The 21,217-nt window shown below is 36.1% G+C and overlaps 1 protein-coding gene across 2 annotated transcripts in view; it reads left to right on the top strand.

The window, feature by feature from the left end:
• Positions 1–21,217, top strand: part of NEBL (nebulette) — a 479,586-nt gene that overhangs the window by 114,479 nt on the left and 343,890 nt on the right. The gene's annotated exons all lie outside the window — the stretch shown is intronic.

Raw genomic sequence — 21,217 nt, forward strand, 5'->3', positions numbered from 1 at the left:
ATAATATATACAGCACAGCAGAACAAATTCCCACATTGGCCACAACATATACTTTAATACTCAGTGGTTGACCACAATGTAAAAAGAGGGAAGAAGAGATGAAAAAAAAATATTAAAATGCACAATTCAGGCTTAATGAAAAAAAATAGGCAAAGTCTTACAGATTCTACAGAAGCTTTTCATATTTACATTATATTCTCTTAAAGAAGATGGTTGGAAATTGTTGGACATGGCCAGCACTACATAATATCACACAAAAGAAACAACAGGAAACAACTGGTCATCAGTGTGGAAGTCATTTCTAAATGACTAAGTACACCTAAAAAAATCATCAATTTCTCAGAGCAATGAACAAAATTAACCAAATGACAACAAAGGATGAAAATGAGATGATGATAGTGGAATGCAATAGAAAAACTCCATTCAGTAATTTTATTTATTTTAATTAACTGTTGATACCCCAAATTGGAAAATGGATATGATTAGACATCAATAGCCTACATTACCAGATCCTTTCAGTTTTCTTTTTTGTCTTGAATCATTTGGGAAAATTCTTCTATGATTCCATTCTCCTTTAAGAATCCATAGGGTGTTTAGGAGATGTTGAATAATTTTGTTTTGTCTTATAATATATAGTCTAGAATTTGGACTTGTTTAGATGTCCTTGAAATCATCTTCAATTTGTGCTCAAGAATTTTTATTTTTCTTGAATTTTCATCAGTTTCATATCTTTGGAAATTTCAGTCTTTAATTCTCTATCCCTGTATTGCTTACTTTCTGATTCTGTCCCCTTTGATGGTATGCCTGAGGAATGGTCCTCAAAGTTGTCTGTCTCTTCCCACATTGGGAAAATTAACTTTTCACCAGCCCCAATCTCTAGTCAAAATATTTCCTGGGAAAGGGATTTAGCTGATCTCGGCTAGATGCCAGTCCCCTTTCCCTTAGGCTGGTGAGACCCTCTGCCTTTTCATGCACACACTAGAGTCTTGCTCCCATTTACCCCTGTTTCTAAGTTCTCTAGTTTTGTATCACTGCACTTCAGTATATTTTCTGCTACCAGAAAGAGCAAACTTATTTTTTAAATGCCTTTATGTCTTTTCTATAGGGAAGGGAAGACAAAGTTGAGTTTTGTTGATTGTTATCATAGAATGGTGAAATGAGGGCAGGATCAGAGGGTGGTGTTTATTGGCAGAGTCTTTAGAAACAGCAGTGGAGTTGTTGAGTGAACCACAGAGAACAAGTCTTTGAATTCTTTTGTGCAACCCTGCCAGAGCATAGGAATTAGTGGAAGAGGGAGAATTGAATGAGTATATTAGTGATTAAGGATTAGCTTTCTTCTATGTTAATTCTTCAGGTTGTTACCATAATTCTGTTTTTTTTTTTTTGTTTGTAGAGTCAGCTGAAATTAGCTTACCTCTTTCACATAAGTTTTATTTAGGAGAGGTTTGAGAGGTCATGAATTTTGAAGAAAATATCTAATACTGTCTTGTTGGCCACATGATGCCATTACCATTTCCTAGAGAAATTTTAGCTGTATAAATCATTTGCCCCAAGGAGGAAACCTAAAGAACTTATAAACTGCCTGTTAGAAAACATTTGTTCTCCTTGCCAAGCAAACAGATATAAAGGCCAAAGGCAACATCACTTTCAATATTAACTTGCTTGTAATGTTTTATGGAGGATGATGGTTAGAGACCATGAAAAAAAATAATTTCATAAAAGAGTAAGAAACATTGGAGGGAAAACAACAATTCCATAACCTTGGCAACAGACCAATCAATATCGTCCCAAGGGTATTTAAGGACAAAATTCAAAAAAAGGACAAAAAGTGTATAAAATGCAATGATTTCTTAAGATTTTTATTGCAGATTCTTTTCTACATTAATGACTTTGGAGCCACCATATTTTAATTTGGACCCCAAAGTCTTTAATATATATTGTAAATAAATAGAAATAGCCCTAAAGAAAACAGATATGAAAAGAGCTGCTTGACAAGACCAAGTACTATATACACAGGGGATTTGTACTGAGGATTGGGAATTTTGAAGTACTTGATCTGTTTCCAAGATATCTCAAATAGAAGTGAAGATACCAAAAGCTTTGGTGGGGGAAACTACATACATTTTTCTTAAATTAAAAAATGGCCAAGACAATATTGATAATCATTGTCTAACATAATTAGTTTACTACCCTTTAATATTATTTATGAATATATGATGAAAGATCAGGTAGGTTTTTTACAATATTTACTATCACAGAGAATACAAAATATCCATTGCATAGGGAATTTTTTTTGACTGGACCTAAGATTTTAATGGTTTAGAAAGCCTCCACTGAGGAATTTTCTTTATTCATGTTATTACCCTTTCTGCAACTTAAAGTCTCGATATTGTTTTGAGGTGTTGAGTGACTTCCTAAGGATCATAGCCAGCATGTGTTAGAGATAGGACTTGCATCTAGGACTACTCAACTCTGAGGCTGATTCTCTTTCCACAATTTTACTTTGCATCTATTGGTGAATAATAATTATAATAATTATACCTGGCATTTATGTAGTACTTTGAAGTTTACAAAGGATTAAAATGAGACATTATCTCATTTAAGCATTACAATAACCTAGTGAGGTTGGTAAGATAGGCATTAATTGTCCTCATTTTATAGATGAGGAGATCAAGGTTTAGGAAGGTTAAGTGACTAATTCATGGTCACATGATACATTTAAAACTTGGAATTTGAACTTGTGTTCTTGACTACTATCTGATGCTTTAGATATTTAATTACATCATGCTGCCTTGCAATAATAAAGCATTTGATACAACAGAGTCAAAGATACATAAAAGACTCTCTTTCAGTGAAATGTCTTCCTTGTATAGCTTGAAACCCTTTGAGGGTTATTGACAGATATAATCACAAAGATAACTTTGTCTGATGATACTCTGTTAATATCCAGGGATGCAAAAAAATAGAAATAAATGTATGTGAAAGCTATTTGACTTCATCACATAAGATGTCCACCCAGAATCCAAATGATTCTCTATGGAGGGTTCTCCAGGACCAGGGAGATTTTCTAGATGTTCCTATTTGTGGATCACACTTTGTTGATTGCATCAAGTTTCAGATCATTGCTGTTTTCTAAATGAGACTTATAATCATGCAAAAGAGTTAGCTTAAATATCCATCCACATGGGAAAAATCAAGTTTTTGAACAATAGTTATCATTTAGTCTATGATAAATATTTGAATGGCCATCCCATAGAGCTAACTTAATTCTATATAAATTATGTACAGGATGCTTTAGATAGGCAAAGTCCTGTTCCCAGAATTAAGTAGAGAAAAATAGTGGGCTGGAATGATTATGAGAAGTTGTTCAGTGCTTTCAATTATTTCAAGATTTTTAATACAACATTCCTCTAGTCATGCTATGTGGTGCTAAATCAGGGAATACTTGTCTTATTTTCTAAACAAAATTGTATGTTGCTCAAAAGGCAATAAAGAAGCCCCATTTTGGGGCATGAGCAAGCTAGATTGTACCATCAATGCATAGAAGTGACAGAAAGTAGATCACTGGACAGATACTTAACTAAAATAATGGCATGCTCTGTTTTGCATTTTTAGAGGAATGTTGCAGTGGTATCTATGCAATCCCAAGAGAAGGGACTCCAGCTTATTAGGCTGCTGTTTATCTTTCATTTGGAAGAGGGCCAATGGCATTACAGGTGAATTGGATTTAAGTGAGTCAGAAAGTAGTCAGCCTCACTCCATCTTCCAGAGTTATTGAAGTCCAGTGGCAAGACAAAAGTTAGGATGAATGATGATAGCCCAGGATGTGGAGGAATGCCATGGCATCTTTGATGTCTGATCAGGCTATAAGCTATCCACAGCAGCTTCTTTAGCCACCTTTATGGAAATTGGAACAAATTACTCTTCTCTGATCATTCCTCCAGGGGAAGTCTTCACATGCTTGGAGTATAGACATCCCCCTAACAATTGGTTTGAGACGTGCCAGTTACTCTCAGGCTAAACCACAGCCTGTCTGCTGAGTTGGTTTTACTAGACTGTGGCTGCTGTGTATGCTATAGCTTCTTGAAACTACAGATGAGAGTTGAGTGCCAGGTAGATATAAAAGGTGAAAAGGTGTATGAGCAGCCTTGAAAAGGACTTGTCAAATCCTCACAGAGGTGAGCGCCACAGGTGCTAATGCTCCCTGAACATCCCAGTGTATCTGTGGATCTTATATGAAGGCTTAGGAGAGGTCATGGAGAATAGTTGCACCAGTTGGGAATGTGTGGATGGGTTGTGAGCTGTCCTTTTGGAGGTACTGCCTAATTGAAATCTTGAAGGATATATGATGTAAAAAACGTTTTAGCTATAATAGGCTGTAATTGACTTCATACTACCCCATTTTGTCTTACCTTTATTTCTAAAGTATAAATACTATTTGGATCTTTGGTTTTGGTGAGTTGTGTATGCTTCTAACAGTTCTTATTGATCCATACCTTCTAATTCCACTTAACTCTTATTCCCACCCCTCTTGTAAATTTTTCATAACACTTTTACCCAATGCTCTCTAGACTTTCCTATAGATATCTTGACATTACACAGATTTGAATGGAGTAAGTAGGCTATCATTCTGACATTCTGTGCTCCTGGCATATGACTGGTCCCATTTCTTTTCTTGTCAGACATTTCCTTGATAAATTAAACCTCTTTCTGGACTACTTACCCCATCAGAGACCTATTCTCTGTAACAAACAAAAACAGTCATAAAAAACCAATACCATGTGTGGCTGTATCTGAAATAGCATGTACAAAATTCTTCATCTATAATCTCTTCCTCCTGAGAGAAAGGATTGTTTTTTAACACCTATCCTATGAAATCAAGATTGGTCATTTTCTTTTTTTGCACATACTTCATCACTGGAAGTGGGGTATAGCCTATTTATCCCTAAATACTCCAATGCTCCAATACCCTTTGAGTAGTCCATGATTTCTTTTTCTTGGAAAATGAGTCAGTCCAATATTTGCAGCCTTAAAGCATCCCTAGAAGAACTTTGGTGTTAGGAAGAAAGATTTTAGTTCCAGAGATAATTGGGACCTTTGAAGTTGTTACATAATTTCCCAAAGTAATCCAGACAACTCTTTTTTTTTCTATTCAATTCTAGTCTCAGTTTCTTGTCTCCAGTGTCTGTTCAACATGTATGCACTGATGAACCAACTCTTAGGGCCACAAGTATGAAATGGTTTTAGTTTATTTCCTTTGTTGAATTAAGTTTTTTTTTTATCATAGACAAGCCATTTAATTTTTGGTCCTCAGTTACCTCATTTGTTAGATGAGGAGATTGGACTTAAATTACTGTGAACATTTCTTCTAGCTCTAAATGTATGATTCTTGTATGAATACACTGTGGTATAGTTAACATACTTCAGTATCTTAAGGATCCATGATTTTGTTGTGTGTGGATTTCTTCTAGCACACACACCACAACTCATTCATTATTTAGTACAATTCATGACTGCTGTGAAGTGTTAGTGTCTGATGATGAAGCTTTCCGTTCTTAGCTCGGTAGGACCTTTCATGACAGCCACAACCTTAAGTCTGAGTGTAGGACCTGTGAAACTCTTCTCTAGGACATGTGTTTCTATTAGATCCATCTCATGAGTCTTGTGAGTTTGAGCTCTTAACTTTGGCCACAATGCCTCTTCACTCGTACCCAACAATTCTAACTTTCATGAGTTTTTCTTTTAAAGCACAAGATTGAATTGAGAAGATGTATAGAATTAATCGGACCAATTCAGTGTTTAGAGCTAATACACCAAAACCACAGCCCAGTGACAGGCACATAATAAATGTTTATTGATTATTATGGTGTCACCATTCCTATCATGAACATTCCAAGAGTTCACAGGTGAGCTTTCATGATCACAGCTTCTGGTAGGTCATTGCTCTCATTTCAACCTGGGATCTTACTGAGATCCCAGAAAAGAGAATAGGAATTGAAAATTAAATTTGAAAATTAAAAATGTAATTTAAATTTAATTGCCTTCAAGAAATTTAGAAAGGGACTTATATTTTATCGATATATTTGGGCTCATCTCTTATAAATATAGATCGGTACCTTTTGTTCTCCTTTGTGGTTATGTTAAGACACATAGAGAATGTGCTAAAATTGTACACTGTGTGAACATATTAACTGGAGAAAAGGGATAGCAAGAATCATAATTAAAATGTTAGGTTTTTTTTTTGCCTAGACTTTAAAGTTTACAGAGCATTTTTATGCACACTATCTCATTATTCTATCTTTCAAATTGTATTTCAAGGCACACAGGACAGATATTTTTATACACATTTAGCAGATGAGGTAACAGACTCAGGGAGCAAGTGACTTGTGCAAGATCCCATAGCTAGGCACAAAACCAGGACAAGAACCCAGATTACTTTGTCCAATTTTCTTTCCACTATGTTGCTTAATATCTTACAAAACAACAAATTCCTTTTGGTTCAGAAATAACAAATTTGGGACTTTGTGCTGTTTTTAGAATATTTAATGGATGTTTGAGTTCTAAATTTCTTTGCAAGCCATATTGATATCACTGATTGATATTCTGCTCTATGCAACTCTTAGATGGTTTAGCTTGATATTGCATCTGAGATATTTTTACGTTAGCCTTAAATGTTTGAGTTGATAGGTGTGTCATAAAGCAACATTCATTCTTTCTAAGGAAGATAAAAACCCTACTTAAACACACTGAAACTTACTCTGACCATTGTAGAGTGGTTTCTAAACTATAATTTTTAACTTACACATTTTTTACTATGAGCTTTTCTATTGGCACAGTTATTTTCTTTCTTCTCATTCTTATTCCCCCCAAATCATATTTGAATATTTCAGACAATGTAATAAATAATAAATAACATAAAAAAGAAATTTGAAATGTGTGTTTGGCTTACATCTTTCATTGCATCATGAACAATTTCAGAATAATTTGCTGCCATATTGAATTTAAAACACCCTCAAACATAGAAAAAATGATCCGTCTGTGGCCTCTTGGGACACAAGGAGTATATGCTACACTCACCATTGCTGGCAGAATGAAAGGAAACAAGTCCAACATGTTCAGACTTGTACTAGCTTTTGACCAAAATCAGAAAAACGAATGGATTATGGCACTGTTAGCTAAGTCTGATAACCTGCAAAATGAATGTTATTCATTTAGATAGTAGCTGCTCTTAGTAACATTTCTGAGAAAACACACAAAAACCTTATTGCAGTTGACTATAAAAATGGCTTTACATTTGTACTCTTTTCAGTAATTCCTTGAACTTTTCAAGTAAGAAGGCATCTCCTTTTTTCTTAGTGTTGTACTAAATTGAAGATCACTTGTTTAGTTTTTCAATTGTGTTACAATTTTCATGACCCCCCTTTTTTTGGCAAAGATATTAGAATGTTTTGTCACATTCTTCTCTAGCTTATTTTACAGATAAAGAAACTGAGGTCAAGAGGATTTAGTACCTTGTCCAGAGTCCAATGCTGGATTTGAACTTGGGAAAGATGAGTCTTCCTGATTTTAAACGCAGTGCTCTAACCACTTTGCAACCTTGAAAATCAATAGAATATTATCAATGGCAGAACTGGCAGTTTCATTTGTTGATTATGAAAGTGTATTAGACTCAAGAGAGCACAACATAGCTTTAAAGGTTCCCTTCCCATAGGCAGTCTCTCATGCATATATGAAGATCTTGTGGATTTCTTTGATAAATGCAAGTAGAAAGATAAATCTATTCATTGGGCTTCTGATTATTAATGTTAAGCAAAGTCAAAAAGGAGATGTAAGAAGTCTATGAAGTTAAGGGAGATACCACAGACCTAAATTATTAGATCTATAATGGATCTGGCTCTAGGCTCTTTCCTAAGCTCCAGTTTGGTATCACTAGCTGCCTTTTGGATAACTTGAATTACATTTTCCATAGGCATCTTTAACTACCCATGTCCAAAACAGAACTCATGATTATTTTCTCCAAACCATAGCCTCTTCTGTGCATGCCTATTGCTGTTGTGGTTCTCTGGGTCATCCAGGCTCTCAATTTCAGTATCATCTTTGACTCTTCACTTTCCTTACTTCTCATATCTGATCAGTTGCCATCAGTTTATATTTCTACTTCCACAACATCTCTTGCTTCTAGAGGTCTCCCATTCACTATGAACATGGCCACCAGCCCAGTTCACTCTGTTATCATCTCTCACTGGCCCTATTGGAATACAATTTTAATTTGGAGTCCCTGCTCATGTCTCTCCTTGCTCTCATCCATACTGCTAAAGCATAGTCCTCATCATAGGTCACTTTCTCACTCAAAGCATCTTCACTAGTTCCCTACAGCAGATAGGTGTTAAGAGAGATAGAGCACCTGGCCCAGAGCCAGGAAGATCCGAGTTCCAATCTGGCCTCAGACACTTCTTAGTCATGTGCTCTGGGCTTCATCTGTAAAATGAGCTGAAGAAGGGAATGGCAAACCACTCCAGTATCTTTGCTAAGAAAAGCCCAAATGGAATCATGAAGAATTGGATGACTGAAATGACTAAACAGACAAAGATTTTTATTACTTTTAAGATGGCATATAAAGTCCTCTGGTTGGCATTTAAAGCTCTTCAGAACCTCTTTTATACCTCCCCAGTTCTTCTTCTTCTTTTTTTAAATAACAGTTTTATCTTCTCAAGCACTATTGGTTTTCTGTTTTATTACTCTGGTCTTACTTGCTGTTCTTCATAGGTTAAGCTCCAGCTACCATTTCCATGTGTTTTCTTTTGATATCTCCAGTTTTTAATGCTGTTCATTCCTGGAATGTTGTTCTTCATCTTGGCTTTTTAGTTTCCATATTCTCTTCCCCTTTTCCCCAGTCTCTGAAAGTGAGGTGGCCTTTTTCCTTGCCAAGACCAAACCCTATACATGTGCCCTTGATCTCACTGTCTCCTTTCTTTTCTATTAGATTTCAATCTCAGCCATCCAGTATTTTTAATCTTCAATTTCTCCTTATCAACTTATTCCTTTGTGACCAACTTCAAACATGTTTATCTCTTCCATGCTTAAAAGCCTTTCACTAGATCCTATCATCCTTTCAAGTTACCTTCTTATATCTTTCCTTCCTCCTTCAGCTAAACTGGTAGAAAAAAAAGCTGTCTACACTATCTGCTTCCTCTTGCTCTTCAACTTAGTCTTACAACACTTTAAAATTTGACTTCCAACCATCACTTGCCTGAAATTCCTCTCTCCATAATTGTTACTCTTAATCACCAAATCTCATGGTACCTTTTTCAATCTTAATCTTTCCTTAATTTATCTCCTACTTTTGACACTGTTGACCATCATCTTCTTTCATATGTTTTTACCCGATTTTTCTGATACCACTTTCTCTTTGTTCCACACCCCTGGTCTATTTTTCTGGTTCATCATCCAAAGCATGCCTAAGTGCAAGTGTTTTCTCAGGTCCTCTACCCTTCTCTCTCTACCCTTTATTCACGATCTTATCAGTTTCCATAGGTTTAATGATCATCTCTTTGACATTGATTCTCATTCTATATGTCTAGCTCTACTTTCATTTGGCAACACAAGCTTTTTTTCTTGATTATTTAAAAAAATTCACATTGGGCATATCCAAGCCAGAAATTTTTTTCTTTCCTTTCAGTCACTTCTTTTCTAAATAATCTATTTTTGTCACTAACGTCCACTCAATCTCTCAGGTTCATAACTTTGACATTATCCTTGACTCCTTTCTCCTTCCACCTCATTCTTTCTACCTCGAAAGACAACACCTCAGATCACAATCTCATCACCTCTTGCCTAGATTATTGCAATGATCTAATTGGTTTCTCTGCTTCAAGTCTCTCCCCACTTTCTTTGCTACACTGCTATCCAGGTGATTTTCCTTATTAAACAGAGATCTGCCCTTGTTTTTTTTGACTCAGTAAATTTCAGTTTCTTTCTACTGTCTTTAAGATAAAATATACACGTTTCTATTTATCTTTAAAAATCCTTTAGAGCTTTGTCCCAATATATCATTCCAGCTTCACTGGACATTAATTCCCCTAATTCTGCACCCCATCCCCAATCTTTGTTCCAGTCAAATTGACCTCTGTTCCTTATGTATGGCACTTTCCTATTTCCATACCACAAGTTCACATCCTTCCAAATAATGTCTCATAGAATATTTTTTTGCCTTCTATGAAGGAGTTTATGTACCTCCATGAAGACTTTTCTGAGGCCCCCATTTGTTAGTGCCCCCTCTCTTAAACTACATTATATTTATACATTTTGTAAATGACTGTATTTATTCTGTTTATATTTACTCAGCAGTACTAATATTCATCCTTCTTGGCTCCTCCGTTAGAATGTAAGTAAGCTCTTTGTGAGTAGAGATTTAATTTATCTTATATTTCTAGCACTTATCTTGACACGTAGTAGGTATCTACTATGGGTTTGTTGATTGATCGAAGGGATTTGGGTTATATATATTTTTAGGAGGAAAGAATAGTGGATTTAGAGGATTCAGGTTTAAGTCCATCTGTATGACTTTGGCAAAGAAACAATGTCTCTAGGTTTTAATTTCTTTGTTTGTAAAATGAAGGGGTTGTATCAGCCGAATGTTTAGATCTCTTACAGCTCTAAATCTCTGATTTTAGGTTTCTTCTCACTCTAACAGTCCATTATTCTTGATTGCACTTCTGGGGCCAGCAATAAAAATGGCTTCTTGGCATATACACTATGAAAAACTGCTTCACTTTTAAAGCATGGTAAAAATTATGCTTGTATAGCTCCCTCTCTAGGCCATTATTATAAATTTTGGGTTAAGAAATTACTGATTTGAATGTATGCCCAAGCTGAGAGTTTCTTTCTTTGAACCATAAAAGCATTTTGGATAATTTCCCTCCATTCTCACATGATCTTCACATATATTCACACATAATAATTGTAGCTATTTTTTGATATGGTAATTGAGTTAGATTGTCAGGGTTACTTACTTGTAATTCAGTTTTACAGACCTGGTGGATAGATTTTCGAATTGCAGTTGGATGGTCAATAATTATCCAAGGCTGTTGGAGCATAAGAAAATTAGAATTTATTTATGTTATGACATTGTGGGAACCACATTTGACCCCTACAAATTTTTAAAAAAGTTTCATAATATGTATGCAGTAGGAGTTATGATGCCAAAAGTTTTGGAAGAGGGTGGAAAGGAGAGAACTTTTTGCTTTTGGTTGGATTTTTTTAATATTCATGTTAACTGAATGTTGTTCTTTTTATGATGTCCCTTGGGGACTGTGAGAGTTCTTTTAAACCTACAAGTACTCAAAATGAAATTATTTGGAATCGTAAATGTTTTCCCAGAAATTGTGGGTTTAAAAGTTTTTCTTGGACTTTATTCCAATCATTTAGGCTTAGTTCAAGATTATGATATGCTATAACGTATCAGATAGAATTAGGGAAGCATATGTCTTTCCAATTTTCTAATAGCAGAACCGTCTTATAAAAATGGCAATGGTGAAACAAACACAACTCTGCTTCTTGCTACTGCAAGAACCTTCTCCCACTCCCATATTTCAGATATTACGAAGCTACTAGTATTGCTCTCAGATGTTAATATTGCATTTTCACTCAATGTGAACCATATTTAGAAGTTAATTTCCCTTCTGCAAGACAGTAAATATTTATTAGTTAGTGTTTGCAACAGAGAAATGAGAACTATTAAAAAAAGTTAACAGGCTCGTCTTGTAAAGTAAATACCAAACCATCAACCTCTATCTATCTTGGTCTTTTCTTAAAATGGAATTCATCTTTGTAGTGTCTCGGCAGTTCATTCTCAAGTTTATATGACATTTTTGATATTTGGAAATTTTGGAGTACTTTATAATACTTGCACTGTATGATTTGGAGTAAATGCTAACTAGTGCAGGTCATAAATTTCTTTCCAGCCTGAGTTACATTGAAATAAAATTCCTCTGAATGCAATTAATAGGGGCTCTCAGGCAGAACCAAATAGGGTCGTGGTAGGGTTTTTTTTTTCCTTTAAAAATTCCAAGAACAGTTTGAAAAAACATATTTAAGCTTTCTACAGAACCACCTCCCTGGGTTTAGACCTGTGCGCATTACAGTAAAATGGCATTATTATTTTTTTACACCTCCATTGAGTGTTTCCTGTCTCCAAGCAAACAGGGAAAGCCAGTTCACTGTTCTTGTTCTGTAGTCAGAGAGAACAATGACCTGCTCACTGACCAGTTGCCTTAGAGATAGTGCTGAGGCCAGAATGCTGAGCAAATTAATGTAGCAAATCAGCTGCCTTAGAAAATGGTTCAAATTAAGTATTCAGGACCATGCAAGGCAGCCACCCACCTGCGCAGAAACTCGCCTGGAAAAATTGGTATTCATTTTGTCAACTTGGATTGTGTTTGTGTTTTTTCCTATGTTATTCCTAAAATGTGGGGAAAAGAGAACAGCCACCCACAGGGTTATATTTAGGTTATTTCTAGTTCATTACTCACAATATCATATCCCCTAAGTCTTGTGGGAAGGATATTTGGAAAGATTCCCTTGCAAAAAATGGCTCAAGCCCTGGATTTTCCTGTAGCAATTTTGAGTCTACATTTGTAAATGGTTTTGGCTGTTATAAACTCTAGTCAATAAACTTGCTGATAAAATATTCTACTGAGTGCCAAAAGGAGCTCTGTTGCATTGCTACTTTCCCTGTATTAATAGGATCCTAATTTTGGATTTTGACCCCTTCTGGGGAATTAAGGAAAAGTGGAATTTGCTAAGAGATTTTTTTAAGCCAACCAGGTGGTTATTCTTAAACTTTTTTTTTCTTCAAAACTTTCAGAGCTCTGTAGCATTAAGCTACCCAAATGGCAGCATTGAGATGTGCAAGATGTGGCAAGGATAGAGCAACAGTAATTCATCTGAAAAAGTTCTGGGCTTTTTAGTGGACTATAAGTTTAGTATGAATGGTCAGGGGACTATTACAGTTAAGAAAATTAATGAAAACCCAGGGTGCATTATGTGAACCAACGAGCCTCATTTTGGCTCAGCTTCAGGAAAAACTTCCTAATAATACAAGTTGTCCCTCAGCAGAATGACTTCTTTTTCCATAGAAGGCCTTAAACAGAAGCTACATGACCCTTTGTTGGGTATGTTTTAGTGGAAATTTCTTTCATGTATGGATTGGACAAGATGACTGCTAAGATCCCTTCCAACTCTCAAAATTTGTGATCCCATAATTCTCTGCATCTCAAGACCATTACTGTTCAGTGCTCAAAATCATAGCTAGAAAATTCTGTTTAGTTTTTGGTGCCGCATTTTTGGAGTGACATTGATAAGTTAGAGAGCACTCAGAGTAGGATGACCAAGATGCTTGACTTCATACCATGTGAAGCCTGGTGGAAGGAACTTGGGAAGTTTGGGCTGGAGAAGAGAAAAGAACAAAGGGACATTTTGTCCAACATCTCCATATTATATATGAGAAGTGTATGGGTGTTCAAGGAGGACTAGTACCTCTGGTGTGAGGGCTTATCAAAGCCCTTTTAAGGACTGTTCATCACCTTTGGTTTCCACCTGGCATTCAATTCTCACCTGTGACTCCAAGAAGATGTAGCATGCACATTGGCCACACTCGAGCAAACTATCATGGCAAATGGGCTAAACCAGGTTGAATATAACTATGGGCCACAAACTCATTGGTGAGTTTGGGAGGTATCTACCCCAAGCATATAAAGACTTCCCCCAGTGGAATGGTCAGATGAGAACAATTTGTTCCAATGGCCATGAGGGCAGGAGTAACAGACATTGGAAAACTTAGACCTTGGTTAGACATCAAAGGTGCCTAGGTCTTCCCATGTGCTGAATTAACACCAGTCATCCTGATTTTTGTCTTGCCACTGGACTTTGATGACTTTAGAAGAGAGTGAGACTGATAATTCTGCCTTACTGAAAACCAATTCATGCACAAGTCAATAACACTTTGATGTCATTGGTCCTCTGAAAACAAAGGACAATCAACAACATTACAAAGGAGGAAATGGAACACCACGGGGATAATTAGTTGACCAAGTTAATTTAGTTAGCAGCTATCTGAGGTCAAATTCAAATTGAGGTGTTCTGGCTCCAAATTGGGTTATCTTTCCTTTGTTTCTAAAGACCATTTTTGTGGAAAGTAGGCTAAAGAGTAATGATTTGCAGATTTTTCTCAGGAATTTGGAATTTATGGTTATTTTGCTAGATTTAGGGAGTTTTACTATTGGCACAGCTGAGTTAATTTCAAGCTTTTTCTGCTTTTCCTTTGCAAAAGAATGCACATACACATTTTCTTCTTTTCCAGTTGATGTATGTTAGTGATGAATTCTCAGTACACTGGGGGAGATGAGCTATGTTGGCAGTAAGGTAGGCATTAGCTTCTACAAACACAAACACACACACACAACTTGTCATGCTTAAGCTCATGATACCTTTTAACTTTATCATCATCTGACCCCACTAACATTGGGATCATATGTGTTTCAACTCCAGAATTAAAAAAGCAAACAAACATGTCACGATAGGTTTAGGAACCTTCACTGCTTCTTGGAAGAACCTAAATATGCCTGCTATAGATTTGAAATCTATTTGCCTTTTGGAATTTTTAGTTCTTCCTGATTCTATATTAAGCATGATGGAACCATTTAAATGTATTAAGTACTTTTATGCACTAATCCTATAAATGGGTCCTTAGGGAAGAGAAAATGTTTAGATAATGTATGGATTTTACCCCTTCTTGAACTAAAAGTCAAATAACTATGATAAATATACTAGAGAAATGCAGAACAAAGTACTTTAGTATCTAAGATAATAATTGTAAAGCATTTATCACAGTTCTTGGCATGCAAGTGCTATATAAATGTTAGTTATTATTATTAGCTATTTTCCTCCCATCTATTGAGATTTTATATTCCTATTCCTTTTTTGCTTTCTCTGTCTCTGTGATATTGAATCCCAAATTACCTAAAACACATGCCCACCTCAAACACCTCACCATAAACACTCCTAGCTGTCTGCTTCCTTATTCTCATCCACTTCACCTTTATTACTTCCTTTCTCCCCCCAGTTTCATATTCCAGATCTGTCTATCCCTTCCTCTTTAACCTCTAGAATTCCCTCTACACAATAAAAAGAAAATCTTCAGTTTATTTTAGACCCTTTTTTCCTCCTGTGGTGTTCACCAAGACCCGACTGACTTCCTCCAGGTGACTGTATCCCTAGCTATCCTTTCTAGAACAATACATTATCTAATACTCCTGACTCACTGGTCATGGTGGGAAAGTAAAATATTCCTTATATCCCTCTTGCTACTTTTAGACTGTCCATCTAATGCCATAACCAGGAACCTTTTGATGTTCATTCTATTTAAATTTATCACTCAGTATAGATACTGGTGACCACTCTCTAAACTTTCTTCCTTACAACATTTTACTTCATCTCTTGTTGACTGCATCATATGACTCACAATGTCTTTTCCATCTATACTCCCGCCTTCACACTAGAGGACTTCAGCATTCAGAATGATATTCCCACCAAAACTCTGAATTCTCAAATCCTCAGTTTACTAAATTCCTATGTTCTATTCTTCTACACCAAAAATACACAGGAATGGTCATATCCTTGATCTTGCCATCCCCCACAAATATTCAACTTTCTTGTTCAAGAATTCTAAAATTCCTTTGACTTATCACAATCTTTTATTGTTTTATCTCTCCCTGAGCTTTACCAAATCTTTTCTTTATCTTCACTATATTCTCCAGTCCCTCCACCTTTAGTACTTTCTCATCCTTCACTCATGGTCTTCCCTTTCTAATCATAAAGTAATTAAACTCTACGTGAACACTATCCTCTATTATCTAATCCCTTCCTTTCTAGTTCTGTTTAATACTTTCCAAAGTTCATCCTTTTCCAAAGTCCAACTATCTATTACTTCCATGATATGCTTCTTTTGTATATATACATACATATGACATTTTAAAACTTTTTTTCACTTAACAAGCACTTATTAACTACCGACCTCCTGTCTCTCCCCACCCTCTTGTTCCACCATAATTAAAAAAGAAAACTTGTAACAAAATGGACATAATCAAGTAGAGCACATTATCATGTTTGTTATGTAAAAAAAATTGTGCCTCTTTCTGCATCTTGAGTCCATCACTTTTCTCTCAGGTAGCACAGTAGCTTGCTTCATTATTGTTCCTATGGAATCATGGGTGATCATTGCTTTGATCAGAGTTCTTAAACCTTTCTGTGTTGTTTGGCTTTATAATTTTGTTGCTGTTGTATAAATTGCTATTCTGGTTCTGCTCACTGCATTCTGAATCAGTTCATATGGATCTCACTAAATTTCTCTGAAATTGTACCTTTTACCATTTCATATGGTATAATAATATTCCATTATACTTGTATTCAATAATGTTTGACTATTCCCAATTGAAGGGAGTCCCTCTAGTTTCCAGTTCTTTGTTATTACCAAAAGAATATCAATGCTTTAAATATTTTTGTACATATGATTCCATTCACTCTTTTTTTGAAGTCTATAGTTATACAGACCTAAGGGATATAGTTAGGCTAAAGTATATGCACAGTTTAGTGTTTTAGTTACAAAAGGTATCGTCCCAAATTGGTTTCTAAAATTGCTTTGTCAACCCTATAGCTCTACCAACATTGCATTAATGTACTTAATTTCTTGCATCTCTTCCAACAAAAATATTGTTTTGTCTACTGTTTTTTTTTGTTGTTGTTAGCTGCTTTCTCTTAATTGCATTTTAAAAAATGTTTACTTAATTAGTCATTTTAGAATATTTTTCCTTGGTTACAAGAATCATATTCTTTCCCTCCCCTATCCGCACCCCTTCCCATAGCCGATGTGCAATTCCACCAGGTTTTACATGTGTCCTTGATCAAAATCTATTTTCATGTTGTTGATGTTTGCATTAGGATGATCATTTAGAGTCTACATCCCCAATCATATCCCCATCGACCCTTGTAATCAGACAATTATTTTTCTTCTGTGTTTCTACTCCCACAGTTTTTCCTCTGAATGTAGATAATGTTCTTTCTCATAAATCCCTCCAAGTTGTTCTGGATCACTGCATTGCCACTAATGGAGAAGTTCATTACTTTGTACCACAGTTTATCAGTTTCTGTGTATAATGTTCTCTTGGTTCTGCTCCTTTCACTCTGCATCAATTTCTGGAGGTCATTCCAGTTCACATGGAATTCCTCCAGTTCTTTATTCCTTTGAGCACAATAGTAATTCATCACCATCATATATCACAATTTGTTCAGTTATTCTCCAATTGAAGGGCATCCCCTCATTTTCAATTTTTGGCCACCACAAAGTTCATACCTGTGAATAGAAAAGAAGGTATATTCCTTTTGTCCCTATTTTCTCCACATATCTACTAACTCTAATTTTTCTAAGATTTCATTCCCTTCTCTTACCTCTTTCTTATTTATTTTTTGGTTTGATTTATCTAGTTCTGATAGAGGAAGGTTCAGGTCTCCCACTAGTATAGATTTTCTATCTATTTTATCCTTGAGCTCTACTAGTTTCTCCTTTAGAAATTTGGATGTTATGCCATTTGGTGCATACATGTTGAGTACTGATATTTCCCCATTGTCTATACTGCTTTTTATCAGGATATAATTACCTTCCCTATTGGTTTTAACTAGATCTGTTTTACTTTGGCTTTGTCAGATATCATGATTGAGACTCCCGATTCTTTTTCTCAGTTGATGCCCAACATATTTTGCTCCATCTGCTTACCTTTACCCTATATGTCTACCATCCTCATGTGTGTTTCTTGTAAACAACATATGGTATGATTTTGGTTTCTCATCCATTCTGCTATTTGCTTGTGTTTTATGGGTGAGTTTGTTCCATTCACATTCAGAGTTATGATTACCAGATGTGTATTTCCCAACATGTTGATTTCCACTCCTAGTCCTGCCCTTTCTTCTTTAACTATTTCCTTCTACACCAGTGTTTTATTTTTAATTGGTCCCCCTAATTCTCACCCTTATTTTACTTCCCTTTCTACACCCCCCCTTCTTATTTCCCTCTTATTTTCTTTATTGTCTTTAAAAAATATCCTCCCACTCTTCTCCCTCCCTTGTATTGCTTCCCTCCCCACCAGTACATTTGTTACCCTTCTACTTCTCTATAGGGCACAAATCAACTCTCTGCCCCAATGGATTTGATTGTTCTTCCCTCTTTGAGACAATTTCAATGCATGTAAGAATTGAGTATTTCCTATCTCCAACCTCTTTACCCTTCTAGTGTATTGGCGTTCTCCTCCACACCTGCCATGCACTTCTTTATGGCATAAATTTACCCAATTTTGTTTCTTTTCCCATTTCTCTTAGTATTAACCTCTTTTTTTTACATATATATATATATATATATATATATATATATATATATATGTCTCTTGGCATTTCATCCTGTACAGTTTGTCACTATTCCCTCTAAGTATAATTCTTCTAGCTACCCATGTGATAATAACAATTTTCAAGTGTTACCAATATCCTCTTTTCTTGTAGGGATACATATCATTTTAACTTATTGGGTCCCTTAAAAAAGTTTTTTCCCCTTTCTTAATTACCTTTTGGTGATTCTATTAGAAGAGTTCTTTGTTTGGGCATCAAATTTTCTGTTCACGTCTGGTATTTTATTTATGAATGCTTGGAAGTCTTCTATTTTATTAAATGACCATACTTTCCCCTGCAAGAATATGATCAGCTTTGTGGGTAGTTGATTTTTGATTGTAGACCTAGTTCCCTTGCTTTCTGGAATATCATATTCAATGCCTTTCAGTCCTTCAGTGTAGATGTAGTCAGATCCTGTTATCCTAACTGTAGTTCCATAGTATTTGAATGACTTCTTAGAAGCTTGTAATATTTTTTCCTTGGTCTGGTAGTTCTTGAATTTGGTTATAACATTCCTGGGCATTGTCAGTTGGGGATTAAGTATAGGAGGTGATCAGTGGATTCTTTCAATCTTCACTTTTCCCTCTTACTCTAGAATGTTGGGGCAGTTTTCTTGGATTATTTCCTGTAGAATGATGTCCAGACTTTTTCTTTTGTCATGATCTTCTGGTAGACCAATGATTCTTAAGTTGTCTCTCCTGGACCTGTTTTCTGAGGTGTTTCATATTTTTCTCAAATTTTTTATTCTTTTGATTTTGTTTTATAGTTTCCTGCTGCCTTATGATGTCCTTTGCTTCTAGTTGTTGTATTCTAGTTTTCAAAGACTGAATTTCATCCCTGGCTTTTTGGTCATCCTTCTCCTTCTGATCTTTTATCTCCTTTGCCTCATTTTCAAGCTTATTAATTTTTGCTTTCCAGACACTATTTTCTATTTCCAAATTATTTATTTTGCTTTTAAAGTTTTTTTTTCCAGTTGTTTTCAGCCTCTCTTAATTGTTTTTTTTTAATTGTAGTTTGAGTTCTTCCAAAGCCTGTGCCCAATTCACTGGAGTTTCTGTGTTTTTGCTTGGTGTTCCTTGATCTTCCTCTGTTTCATTTGCTCTTCATTCATTGCCTGGATAGAAGCTGTTGATTATAATTTCTTTTTCCTTTTTCTGTTGTTTACTCATATTTCCCTCTTCTTTCCCCCTATAGTTCCCTGTAGTCTTGGCTTCTCTTATTTTATGCTGTGATCTGTGAGTTTGGGCTGTTTTATCCTGAAGGGACTTCTTCTCTGTTCTGCTGTTTGATCAGGTAGTCTGATCTTTCCTGGCTGACAACAGATGCTGAAAAGGAGCTGGGCTTCCTGCCCTGTTGTCAAGGTTGTTGCCTGTAGTTTGTTGTAGTTTTTGCTCTTGGCGCTCAGTAAGCAAGGCTCTCAGATCATTCTGTGGGGGAGGAGTTTTGGAGATTGAGCTTCCCTGCCCTCTGAAGGCTTCTTATTTGCCCTATTGATGAGATTGAGCCAGGGTACAGGAACTGATCTTCAAAGATGGCTGTACCCTCAGGCCAAAACCTCCAGAAGGTGGGGGGGGCAAGATGGAACATCTTGGCTGTGACTGGGCTGCCTATTCTGTGCTTCTCCTCCAGTTACCTCTACATTTCCTGTATTCTAAGCCCTGATCCTGGCACAGCTTTGCCCACAAGGTATTCCCTCTGGACTAGCACCCTTACCTGGCCAGAGATTCTAGCCATTGCTGGAGGCTCAGAGCTGTAGGTGGGGGAGGGTCCTGGATCCTTCCTCCTTCCTTTCCCTTAAACCCGTGTTATCTAGAGTTCAGGCTTTTTTTGGGGGGCATATCTTTTAAGTTGGGTCCAGGAGGAGGGTGCCCTAGCTCTGTTCTATTGTTCGATTTGGTTTTCAGTCCTTTCGAAGCATTGTGTTTTTGATTGGTGAGAAAGGGATTGTGGAGGTCTGAACTTTTGCTTCCTCTAAGCCATCACCTTGACTCCACCTCTTTTTTCTGTCTCCTGGTTTTGAAATGAGACAGGGCATTTAACAGTTAACAAAAGGAGATCATTCAAGGATGTTGTAGCATTTAGTTTTGGTAGGCATGTTTTCTTGACTATCACTTGGCAATGAGGCAGCAGGTGACTGATGCAATCTTGGAATAGTCACTAATTTCACCAAAGTGGGCTCCCCTTTAATTCTAGTGCTTTTGAATTGTCGATCATCTCCAGTTTATCCTGTTTATAGCTTATTTGCAGAAACAGTTATGAAAATACTACCTGTGCTCCTAAGGTCTTTGGTTTCGTTTCCAGCTTTTATAGTCCCTACAAATGATCTCTCGATGTCACTTGGGCTTATCATTTATATTCCCAGAAATCATAGGAGATGTGTAATAGTCATCAGGTTTGATGAGATTGGGAGTTTTGCCATCAAATAGATCATTGTAGATAAGTAAATGAGGTTTAAGAAAATGCTTTCATTTATATAGTTACAGAAACCAAGCCAGGAAAAAAGTTAAATGATTTGCCTCATGTTCCAAGACAGTAAATAAAGAAAGCCCGTGACTTCAAAATACTCACCAACACGGAGTTGTCATCACAAATATTTAACATAGACCCGTGCTATAATAAAATAATGTCTTTAAATCCTATTGAGCAACAGAAGCCCCTTAATCTAGCAGGCTGCAGTGCCATTTCAGTTCTTGGGTCATTCAAGCTTTTTTTTCCTGTCTCTTTCATT

This window comes from Monodelphis domestica, chromosome 5, assembly GCF_027887165.1.
Source record: "Monodelphis domestica isolate mMonDom1 chromosome 5, mMonDom1.pri, whole genome shotgun sequence".
In the NCBI taxonomy this organism is placed as follows: Eukaryota; Metazoa; Chordata; class Mammalia; order Didelphimorphia; family Didelphidae; genus Monodelphis; species Monodelphis domestica.